General features: G+C 38.0%; 1 protein-coding gene across 1 annotated transcript in view; it reads left to right on the top strand.

Annotated features, from left to right (window-relative positions):
* Positions 1 to 8,657: 8,657 nt before the first annotated feature.
* Positions 8,658 to 12,884, top strand: part of STK24 (serine/threonine kinase 24) — a 49,879-nt gene continuing 45,652 nt past the window's right edge. Inside the window, exon 1 of the mRNA XM_054399949.1 lies at positions 8,658 to 8,885. The gene's annotated coding sequence lies outside the window, so the exon portion shown is untranslated. The remainder of the gene's footprint in view (positions 8,886 to 12,884) is intronic.

Here is a 12,884-nt window from a genome sequence, read left to right as displayed (position 1 = left end):
ACTGTACTGCAGTACAATAAGCTGTTGGATATGTGGCAGCAGCTGCTTTTAAGGTAATCTTTAACAATACATGCTAAAACAAATAGTTATTAAATCACAGAATGATAGGGGTTGGAAGGGACTTCTGGAGATCATCTAGTCCAATCCTTAGGTTTACTTAGAGCAGGTTGCACAGGATGGCATTCAGGTGGGTTTTCTCCAGAGACAAAGACTCCACCACCTCTCTGAGCAGCCTGTTCAGTGTTCTACCACAGTCAAAGTAAAGTTCGTTGTCCTGTTTAGATGGTACTTTCTATGTTCAAGTTTGTGCCTCTTACCTCTTGTCCTGTTACTGGGCACCACTGAAAGAAGACTGGCCTCATCCTCCTGGCACCCACCCATTAAGTGTTTGTAAGCATTGATAAGATCCCCTCTCAGTGTTCTCTAGGCTACCCCTGGTCCCATCCTCCTCCCCCCCCACAAGTCCCTTAGCCTTTCTTCATAAGAGAGATGTTCTAGTCCCCACATTGTAGCCCTTTGCTCTACCCTCTCAGTTTTGAACTGGGCAGCCCGGAACTGGACACAATATTCCAGATGAGGCCTTGCCAGGGCAGGGTAGAGAGGGAGGAGAACCTCTCTTGACCTGTTTGCCACACTCTTCTTGATGCATCCCTGGATGCCATTGGCCTTCTCGTCCACAAGGGCACCTTACTGGCTCATTGTCATCCTGTTGTCCACAGAGCAGGTCAGCCACTAACCTATACATAGGGTTATTCTTCCCTAGGTGCAGTACCCTATGCTTGTCCAACTCTCCAGCCTGTCCAGGACATGCTGGGTGGCAGCACAGCCTCCTGGTATGTCATCCACCCCTCCCAGTTTTATGTCATCAGCAAACTTGCTCAGGGTACACTCTATCCCTTCATTCAGGGTGTTGATGAATGTGTTGATTACTACTGACCCTTGGGGAACACCACTTTTTAGGGACCTCATCTAGACTCTGTGCTATGACTACAATTCTCAGAGCTCTAAATATCTTTCTCTTCTCTCGACTTAAAATTTTTGAGGTTAAGCTGCATCTGATTTGCTTGTATTGTTTCTGAAGTTGGAGAACCATAAAACCAGTATTTTACCTTAGCTTTTCCGTGTACAGAAATCTGTGTGAAATAGCTATGTAGAAGAGTTTTTATAAACCTACTTTAAAATGAGCCTTATGTTATGGTAATAACAATAAGAATGCTTTAAACTCCTTCTGAAGAAAGATAAAATGACTCACAACAGCTTCAGACGCTGAAGTGAAAAAACCCCACAGGTGGTTTGCCTTTTTAAAGGCACTGAACACTGCCTTGTTCAGACAGTACAGTGCCACAGTTACAAGGGATCTAGGTATGACTTCTGGTTGTAGGTCTAGGTGCTTCCACAAGAAAGGTAAGGAAAAGTTTCAGTTGTGTTGGAGAGTTTCAAATATGCCTCTGTAATGGTACTTTGGGACATGGTTTAGTGGGCATGGTGATGTTGGGCTGACAGTTGGGCTTGATCCTAGAGGCTTTTTCCAACTTTATTAATTCTGTGATTCTGTGTTCCTCCCAGGTCACTTGACTCTGTCTCTACCTCTTGTATGCTTTCTCTTTTTAAGGTTAGTCAGGAGTTCCTTTTCCATCCATGCAGTCTCCCTGCCATCGTTTCTTGTCTTCCTACATGTCAGATTGATCATTCTTGAACTTTGAGGAAGTTATCCTTGAAACCAAACCATCTCTCTGTCAGACTCTGATCCAAATGAGTTATGTCTCAAACACTGTGTGAGGCAGTAGCCTTGCAGTTAGGACAAATATGTGCTTTGCAGTTAAGACAAGGAACAAAATATGCCAACTCAGGAGGGTTTGGAATGCATGGGAGAATGGATGGCCTTGCCCCCTTGACAAATTTGCATACGTTCCACTGAGATAAGAGGTTTGCTGCACACTGTGCAAAGGGTAATAAAACCCAGGGTCTCTTCAACCCTTGGCTCAATTGGTGGAAAGGGTTCATGCTGCCCTTCCCTCTTGTGCATGCGGACATTGGTAGGCACTGGCTTCAGCACTTCCCATACAAATTAGTGGACACATCACAAAGCCATGAAGCAACTCCCCTCTTGGAAGAGAGTAAAAAGGACTTGAACACACTAGCAGCTGCACACCCACTACTGAGGTCCCAAGGAATGGACCGGGAGAGGCATTGCTGGAACCCTGGCTGGTGATCTGGATCTTTACCTGTTCTCTCTCTCCCTTTCTCATAGACACACCATATATACCCATATAACTTTCGTTTGGTAGTTAACAAATAAATCTCCTTTGTGTGGACCTATGGTGTAAGTCTCCTTAATTCATCCCAAGGGAATCATCAAACCTGAGTCACTCCCTTTTCCCTCTTCTGTCTGTTTGAGCAGGACGTGACACTCTCCTTGATCTTTCTTGTCTCTAGGACTGTTTCCCCTGGTTTTCTTCCAAGCAGGTCCCTGATCTGTCCGCTCTTCCTTGAACCTTTCACTCTTAGGACTGAGGAGAAAACCACCTGGTCTTTCATGGTCTTGACCCACACTGTCAGGGCTGTGTAGTCATGCTTGATATGCTCCAGGTCTCCTCAGGCTACTTCAGTGGTACCTGATGGACAAGAGTAGTATGAGGGTAATAGTCCATGTGTTGAACACACTTCAGCAGTCTTTCCAGAATGTCCTAGATTTGAGTCCATGGCAAGCACCAAGCTGTCCTAGACAGCAGCTTAGGTCATCAGACAGGGACCTTCATCCCTCACAGGGTGGGAGTCTCCCACTATTACCACTTAGAGCTTCTTTCTGGTGTGGTTATAAAACAAATGGCTTGTGTATCCTGTTTCTGTATTAAATAGATGTACTTGAGTAAGTAGTACAAAAGTTTGAGCAAGAAGTTGATGTACCTTATTGAGAAGATAAAATTTGGTTTCTTCCTTAATGTGATAGGTTATGCACCTAACTTAAGATGTTTAAACCTCTCAGTTGCTTCTAATGACTGCATATGAAGTAGTCAGTATTTCTGTTCTGATCTTCTGAAACAAATTTCTGTAGGAAGTTGACTTTTTTGTCAACTTCAAATTACTGGATGATCCCCAGACGTCCTTTTCAACTCCTACCATTCTGTGATTGTTTTGTCTGAAAAGAACACCAGATAATCTCCACACATGTTAACAAATGACCAAACTCATACTAGTGGTATCATAAACAATGTCATGGCTCTCTTTTCTCCCTCTATTTTTATCTTTTGGTTTTAGCAGTTGAAAGAAGTCTGTGTCTTGTTCAGAATGTGAAAGTGTGGTGATGAGTAATTACAGGGCAGAGGAAGAAACCACAAAGACAATTCCTCAAACAGCAGGGGCCTTAAAGGCTTCCTCTCTGATTTCAAATGTACTTAATTTTATATCAGAACATGCATTGACTCTGCTTTAAAATGTAATTTGTGTTTGAAGTTCTGATTTAGATGCAAGGAATTTGAGAATATCAGCTGAGTGAGGTAGGAGCCAATCTAGTCATGCTTTGTATTTTACAGTGGTCATTCACAGATGTCTAAGAAAAAGTGTAAGAATACAGTAATTAGTAATACTTCTATGACATACTTCCGTAGCTTCTGCTAAATTTTACTGCTGAAGGATTTCCAGAGCCAGAAGTGATTATCTCGATGGATTATTTTTTTCCTTCCATTAGTTGTGCAGTCTTTAAATTTGTAAAGATTACTCTCTGCAACGTCCTATTGCAGTGTGCTTCCAGGTTTATCTGCACGCAGGTGAACAAGGTTCAAAACATTCTTTTTACCTCCAGCTGTGTTAGCAGACAACAGTGATCACTAACAATCAAAAGCCAGTTCACCATGTGGTATTTTATTTTCACCAGAAATCTCTGAACCTCTTTACATGATGGTATTTTGGGCTCAGTCTTGATAGGCAATGAGGCTTGGACTGACTAATTGAAATTGATTTGGTGAAATGAAAAGTGTACAAAGCAAGCTGTTGAAAGATGATTGTCAATTTCAAAAGAGCAGGCAGAGGAATTAGAGATCTGCAAGTAAAATCAGTTGCCAAAATAAACCTGAGAACTTGAATAGAGATGGCTTGTAATTCTTTTAAAGAGAAAAAATAGAGGGTTTTAACCCTTTTCTACAACAACTGGATGAATCACTCTTCGTAGAAGGAGGTTAGAAATAATAACTTGAAATGAGATTCAGAAAAAGACTCAGTTAAAGCTCTGTCCTAGGTAAAAATGGTTATGGATAAAAGTTTGAATTTCAGTAACATTTTCCGTTGAGCTATAGAGGCAGTTGATGAATATGAGAATTAGAGATTCATAAAAATAAGTGCATTGTAAGTTGTATGATGGCCTTGCTATGAGGAAAGTAATGGAGAAGTGGTGTAAGAGTGGATGATATTGCCAATTTCTCTGGAATAGTTCTTGGCAGTTGGTGACTGAAAAGTGACCTTAGCTAAAATTTGCTGATGGTACAAAATTTAAAGGCACCTGTTATACTTGAGAGGCCATTACTGAAGAACTACACAACCTTGAGGTTTTGCATTATTGAATAAATAGTATGAAGTACAATGTATCATAAGTATGAATTATTACACAGAACTTTTGCAATAGGCTGGAAGCTTATTAGTTAGAAATGCAGAGGATTAGAAAGAGGCAAGTGGGTTTTTTTGGTCACAGCTGAGTTTGAGCAGGGGCCAAATTGAACAAAGAGGATCTGACACTGTATCAGGCTATGCCTAGCCTGTAGAAGGGGAAAACAGTGATGTTAGGTACTGAGAAGAGTTAATTTTAAGTGCAATATTATTGGAGGGTTTTTTCCCATTTAAGGTCAAAGTAATGAATCTGATGCGGAACAAGTACAGAGAGGTTATGCAAATCACTGGGTGAGTGGTGACTCTGATTATGGCAAAAAGCACTTTTTTCTGCATTGCTGAAAGCAGATACTGAGATAGGAAGGTTTGGTGGTGGAGATCTAGCTCCTTATCAAACAAGGTGATTAGCTTGATCCTTTTGCAGCAGATGTTCTGTGGTATCTAGCAATACTTGGTGTGCTCAGTTACATGCTTTATGCTTAGTGAAAGCTTGCAAAGAGAATCAGCAAGACTGTAGTGACAGAATCTATGGAAAATGTTTTATCTATTCAGTCATATAGAAAGAATACTTAGAAAGCTATTTACTTATTTTGGCTCTGTTGAAAGTATTTACTAAAACAAACAAAAATAGATTTGGTGAGAATCCTTTCCAGATGTGATACTGAAAAAAATGAATGGGAATTGGCAACTCAGGTACTTTCAAATTCAAGCAGTTCATTATGTATTTGGAGTTCTGATCTCTCAATTTTTGAAATGGAGCAGCTCATTGAAGAGAGACCAACTGGTAGTTTTCCATAAAGGTTGCAGGTTGCCAGTAGTTTTGAGGCTCTCACTTCAAACACCTGGTCTTCTGAGAAGAAAATTCAGGCCTTCTTGCAGAGTGAGAGCACTGCTTATTTAACCATCTATTACCTCATGTTGCTCAGAACAAAATTCAGGGCCAGTAACTTTTTAAAAGTTTTAAAAATAAGAAATGTGTTTTACAGAAGTTGTGATTTGGGAAGGAAAAGGATTTTTTTTTTTCATTGAGAAGGAGTTATTATTAATAGTAATTTAAATTATATTAATTCCAGCTATCATTGAACAACTAATATTTCAAAACAGCTGCAAAATTGTAGTTGTGAAAAATAAACCAATAACAAGTCTTCTCTGCTTCTCAGGACTTCTTTCCTCCTTTTCTGGAATTACTAACGAAAAAATAACTGGGAAAATGTTCTTTTGCAGTTGTTTTATGAAACTGTCTGCCTAATACTAGAATCTCAAGAGTCTGACACTATAAAAATGAAGCTGTTCTGCAAGTCTCTGAAGATTGTGGTGTTTTGAAGTACTGGACTTTAATATGTGATTGTTAAAGATAACTGGGGGAGAAAAGGACAATAGGAGTCAGTACATCTGGCCAACAGATCTTGAAGAGTTGCTGGCAGGTAGCCCTTGTATGTTTTTCCATGTAAACAACTGTAATACACTGTGGTTTTGAATAGTGCTGGCTCTTTAGTGTCTGGAGGTGGAACACCAGACATAAAAGGAATTTTTTAGGTAGCTGTGACTGGTGTTGGTTTGTGACCTTACCCAAATGCCTTTGTGATTATCTAATGCCCGAGTTGCTGTGGCTAGTGAATGGAACTAGAAGGCTTGTGTAGGTGGATTAGGTGTGCACAGCTCTCTACAGCACGTCATCTCATATTCTAACACAGTATGCATGAAGGCAGAGTCCGATAATTGCCTTCCACAAGGGAAAATATCTGATGCAGATGTTAAGGTTCTTTTCATTCATGAAGAATTCTCAGAGAAAACTGTTTTGAATATTGAAAAATGAGCATTCTGTGGGACATGGGAAGAACCCCTACAGCATGATGTCATTTCTAGTTTTGTGATCTCTTAAATATAATTTTCCTGGAAGTATTGGTAGGGGCTACTCTGTAGGTAAAAGGCAACTACGCTTGCTGAAAAACATGAAGTGCCCTGATCTGGTTTCCAAGTGGAAATATACATTAGCATCTTGTATATGAGGTGTGTAATGGTTTGGGGAGGAACAAGCTTCTTTTGGTGGAAAGAGTTTGGATCTTTTGTTCTATTCCTTTTAATGGCAAAAGGATGATAAAACTCCATGTCCTGTTTCCTGAAACTGACATGGATTAAAAAGATGGATCAAGAAGATGTAAATCAGGGGGAACTTCTTTGGGCTGGTGAAGTCTTCCAGTATACTTAGTAGAGTATTTTTGATTTGGACTGATCAAACCAGTGATCTATTCCTGGGATGATTATCTTTAAACTGTGATGTATCTGTAGCTGACTTTAAAGTATTAGAAGTAGTAGTGTACTCACAATAGCTCCAGAAAAATGATCTTCTAAAATATCTTTCCTTCAGGACTGCACAAGATAATTACATAGTCTTTGACACATGGCAACAGAAATAGAAGTATAGATGGGAGATGCTGTGTGAGCTGAATTGAGTAACAATTAAGAATTTAATAAAAAAGAGAAAATGTTGGCTCAATGCTTGTCAGGGATAACGTCAAAGTTTCCATTCCTCTATCTTTCTACAAATTTTGGCTAAGTAAAGACTGTGTGCTTTTGTGCTTATTTAAGCATTACTGGATTTTTCTTGAATGAGCCTTTTTTCTATCAACAATGTTTTTTTTTTTTTTCTTAGCATGGACCTTATTCTTTTAATCTAGTGGGCTTTTCCATTCTGTGATTCTAAGATCATCAAGTCCAACTGTAAACTCTACATAACCATGCTCACTTAACCATATCCTGAATTTTTTTGAAATATCCAATGTAAAACCTCCCCTGGCACAACTTTAGGTCATTTTCTCTTGTTCTATCACTAGTTACTTGGGAGAGGAGACTGACCCCCACCTCGCTACAACCTCTTACTAGGTAGTTGTAGAGAGCAAAGAGGTCTCTCCTGAGCCTCCTTTTCTCCAGACTAAACCACCCCAGTTCACTCAGTGACTCCTTATAGGACTTGTTCTTTAGATTCTTCACAAACTTTGTTGCTGTTCTCTGGACATGCTCCAGTAACTCAATGTCCTTCTTGTAGTGAGGGGCCCAAAACTGAAGAATAACAAGTCTTTTGAAGTGTTTTATTTCTTAACAGAAGGATTTTAAGTAGTCTTACCCTATTTTTACCCGTTTCATGACTATTCTCTCTTCCTATGACTTTTCCAGTTTAATAGTAATTTATATATATTTTTATTAGCTATGAATGCTCCTTGCTGGAACTTAACCGTGTGTGCACTGAAAGTGAGAAGTCTAAAAGTAGCAGTCGGTAGCTGAATACCTGACAGTGAAGAAACCCCAGATATGGTATAGTGGTCTTAGATTTGTGTGTTTGGATTAGTGCTCACAACTTTCATGTGACTGTTCACATCAATGTTTTTTAAGGAGTGGATTAGTTTACCCAACTGAGAGAAGAAAAATGAAACATAAATCCTGATCCAGAAACCCTTGGGGTCAGGGATAAGGAAGAAACATGGCAGTTCATGTGGGCAATCCTTAGTAGAAGAAAATTGAAGAGGACTGCTTGCCACCTAAACCAAAATGAAATAGTAGTCTGTGCACTAAAGAGTGAGAACAAATTCTTTAAGAGGATGAGATATGTGAAAAATTTGAGAGATTAGGGCCTTGGACTCTGGGAAGGAGCCATTTTCAAGAGAAAAGGGTTGACAGTGTGTTTACTTTTTTGATAGTGATACTTGATCTATTTTTGTTTTAATAGAAACAAAATCTTTGTAAGGATCTTTTATCGATGAAGCCTAGGTGCTGTTTATTGGCAAAGAAAAAGAAATTGGCATAGCAGCACTTTCTGATGTCAGATAGGATAAAACCCTGTCAAGGGGGTAATGTTAAATTTGTACTTTATGTACAGGAAGGCATAAATATTGCAGTGTGTGCATATAAGGGTTGTAGGAAAAAGATAATAATTATGGAGATGAAAAAAGAATACGTGGATAAATATGGATATGTGGAGTATGAAGTGCTTCTTGCCTTTAAAAATAGCACATTTCATTTTAATGGTAAATACTGAGTAACTTTTATCTTCTTAACAGACTCTGAAAGCAGATCCAGAAGAACTGTTTACAAAACTGGAGAAAATTGGAAAGGGTTCTTTTGGTGAAGTTTTTAAAGGAATTGACAATCGGACTCAAAAAGTGGTTGCTATAAAAATTATTGACCTAGAAGAAGCAGAAGATGAAATAGAAGACATCCAACAAGAAATCACAGTGCTGAGTCAGTGTGACAGTCCATACGTAACTAAATATTATGGATCCTATTTAAAGGTAAGATGCTCATAAATCATGGTGATTGGATTTTGTAAGTAATTATTTTCCAAGTTATCCAGTCGTGCCTGGTTTTGTTGGCAAAGTTTCAGTCAGGCCTCAGTTGAAAAAAAAAAAAGTTTTTTGTCCTTTCAACTCCAAGGAAAGAACGAGTTACTGTATTTTGTGAAATGCGTGTCAGAACGTTAATAGGAGAACAATGTGTGTGTCTTTTGTTGTTTCTCTACAAAAAGCCATTAATTTAAATTAACATCAGTATGTTAAACTCTAAGTCATAACTTTATAACCTCTTAATATTAGGACAATGTAATTGGCACTGTTGTTGAGAAAATTGAGATCATATAACCTAAGTCTCCATCTGATTTGTCAAAACGTGAAAACCAATGTAGTACCAACTATTCTGTGAAGCTTTAAAGTTGTCAGGGTTTGATTAGTGGCAAAATTTAGGTTGCTTTTTGAAGGAGACTGCACCTAGCCTTCATTTGAGTGATTTAAAAATTAAAATTTGAAAGTTAACTTACTTGCACATTAGCAAATGGCACATTAGCCATAAGTGAGGCTAATGGAAGAGGTCTTCATTAACTGCCTTCTGAATCTGCTTTCCTTCCCTACCATATTAAGTGATTTCAGGGTTCAGTTTTAGTTGTGCCAGACAGAGGTGTTTTGGTGTTGCTTTTTGTTTCTTTGTTTGTTTGTTTGGTTTGGTTTTTGATTTTAAGTGGATGGATATATTGATTTATTACCTCTAGAAGGTAGTGAAAATATCTAGAAGCTTGTGGTACTACTTTATTTCTTTAGTCAGACTTGTCCCCATCTGGATAGCTCTTTTATGACAATGAAATGACAGTCTAGGTAAGAGATTGTTCTCTTGATGGCATTTAATGATACAAGTAGGCAGAAAATTAATTAGTTTTCAGTCTGCTTTGGATTTTGTGAAAGCATTCTATTTATCAGCAAAAACATGAAGGTTCTGAAAGGAGGAATCTGTTTTCTCTCTGGATTTCTGAGATTGGTTAGTTTCCAAGGGAAAAAGGCAATTTTTTTCTGAAACCAGGAGATGCATTACTAAAGGGACAGACAAGTTTTTCAGACCTGATAACCTGCCACCAGTACTGGACTCAAAAGTTATGTATGGATCTCAGAAGCATCAGGAAGCACATAAATGAGCACAGAAACTTTTCATCATGACTTTTATTATTCCTTCTGAAATATCTAGGTCTAGGTTTGGTAGTTAATTGAAATATGGAAAAAGGCAAAAGTGCTGTTTCACTCCTAGGCTGCCTCTTTGCTTCAGATCTGTTAATTTTAAAGGAGGAATAGTAAGATGTCACAGGATGAGTGAAATAAAACCCAAAAAAAATAGAAGTTTGAGGGGAATGCTACTTTATAGTTTTAAAAATGTGTTACAACAACGTGGATGGGGAAGAAAATTCAGTGTCCAAAATTCAGCTGTGTGAATGGAAACTTTTTGTGGAGGTACTATGGCCACTTTTGCTTTTCCTAGTTGAATGAAAGAGGAGACTGTAGGGATCAACAGCTTGACTGGGTTGGAGAGGATGGAAGTGTCATTAGTGATATTTGTCCTTATTGTTGTGAAGGGGACCCTCTGAAAATACTTGTACCCTCTTCATCCTTCCTGTCAAATGCAGTAGCCTGTGAATTTACGAACTTGTGTCAGTTTCCTAAGATACTGCATTAACAAATGACTTTGTATGACTTGGTTACTTTGGGAGGAAGGTAAGGCTCTTTCTACAGCTAGTAGAATGTACAGGTATTCATGTTTATTCATTACTTCAGTTCTTGTTTTGCAGGACAGTACTACAGGACTTCTGGTCTTCATAACAAAAATCTCATAAACCTCATTCCTCTATACTGTTAAAAATTACTGTATGATGATTATTAGGTGAAGGGACAGAAGCTTTGCAAAGGAAACATTTTGTGCTTCAATTAGCCTTTTATAGGAAGAGTCAGACCTTGTTGTGTAGTAATGATATATATACACACATACACTGAAAAAGGACCATATTAATGTTCAAGTGAATTGGTTAATATTCTTGGCTAGGAATCTTGGTTTATTTGCTGTAGATCTTTGTTGTATTTGTAAGCCAGGGCTGCCATATGTAGTTCTAAGGGTCTGACAGTCATTTGAGGCTATTTCTGACAGTGTGATAATACATCACCAGGAACATTTCACACATTAATTTTCCATGTCTTGAGTGATTAGGAAACATTTCTTCCATGACTGGACAGTTTAGCCTAAATTACAAGGAGGATATTAATATCGCGTTAATGGTAGTGTGATCTGTGCTAACCATGTGTCCAGTTAATCTTGAATAGAAAGAGGTACCGTTCATAGAAAACTCTTAAATTGATTTTTCTATATTTTTGGCAGACAAATAGCAATTATGATAATTTTTCTCTCTCTTTTTTTTTCCTTCTTTTTCCTTATGGCTCTAAATCAGTCTTTGTTTGCCTAGGTTTCTTGCATATCCTTCTGTGAGCTGCAAAAGTTTATTTTATTATGTAATAACTTTTTTTCTTAAGTACTCCCATGTCAGTTGTTAAGTAGGAGTAAGCATCTTTATGAGAAATTTTGGTATTCACTTTGGTATAACAAATTTCAAAATACTGGAAAAGAAAAATGTCTATGCCATTTGGGGCACTGAGTCATTCCACACCTCCTTCCATTAAGCTACATGAGTAAGGGACCTGCTGCTTGGACTTTTGAGAAGGCTTGCGTAGTACAGCTGTACTTGCCTGAGGCTTAGTATTTTCAGGTGATGGTAGTGTCAAGTTCTTGATATCTACTGAATGGCATATATGAAAGTAAAATTTGATATTGCTATTATTGTTTTATGAGTTAATGACAGTTACTTTGGTCTAGAAATTTACATTTAAAAACCCTAAACATTTTAGCTACTTTTTAGAATAGGGTGATATACCCAAAAGCTTTGTAAAATATTCTTACTCTGTTTTTATTTGTTTGTGTGTCCTAACTTCATTTTTCAGAAATATATTTGCTCTGAAGCAAATATTTTTTCATATCTAGAGACCAAGCCATATCTGTCTGTGCGAGGTATTGCTGCATTAACACAGCAAGTCTTATATAAAAAGCAGCTTATTGCTTGCATAGAGCAAGGCTTCCATTCCCTCTAGACTTTGTTCTTTATGTCCATTGTTGAAGGTTTGCAATTGCTCTGGTCAGAGTTATTCAAATAGTGCAATAGCAGTAGTGAAATGGGTATCAGTTTAGGTACATGCATATCCATTAATTTGAGGAACATCTTTTTGTCAGAAACCCTAAGGTCTTTACATGCAACAGAAATGCATTGCAAACAATCCTTTCTAGAGTCACATGTTAAAATATAATGTCTTCATTTTCCTATTCTCTTGAGACAAAGGGCTTTTGTCTACTGTAGGAGATGGTAATTAGAATGTTGCTCTTAAAGCATATTGCAGCAATGTGGTTTGTATGGGTGCATATACAGTAGAGGCACTGCTGGTCCCTAACTGCCTTAATGTGTTAAAAAGCTGTAATCAAAATACTCCTTAATGAAGTAGGCTTAATGAAATAGGTAGCAACTCTGTTATCTCTCTGATTTGGGAACTGTATCTGTCATTGATGTCTTCCAAGTGAAAGGTTCATCTGTTCCATCTATGATCTGATTAAATGCTCCTCAGATAGAAGAATTATAATTCTATTTAGATCCGTGTAACACTCATTCATGAAACTTCTCTGAGTCTGCTTAGTTCTTTAGATTTTAAGTATCAGCATCCACTGCCTCCTTTGTAATGGAGTGGGAATTCTTTGGGTTTCTTGTTAGTTTAGTTTTTTTTTCCTTATTCTAAGTTTGTTCACTAACTCTTCTGAGTTTTGCCATACTGTAATTCTTTAAAAGTATTGTTATGGCACTTATTCTAAAAGGTTTTGTCTAGAAGCCTGTCAATTCTATCTTTGTCATCTTATGCTACTCTACCAGTTTTTGAAGAGCTTGCTTA

The sequence above is a fragment of the Indicator indicator genome, chromosome 1, assembly GCF_027791375.1.
Source record: "Indicator indicator isolate 239-I01 chromosome 1, UM_Iind_1.1, whole genome shotgun sequence".
Taxonomy (NCBI): domain Eukaryota; kingdom Metazoa; phylum Chordata; class Aves; order Piciformes; family Indicatoridae; genus Indicator; species Indicator indicator.
Note: the sequence above shows the minus strand (reverse complement) of the source record. Positions and strands in the feature narration are given on the sequence as shown.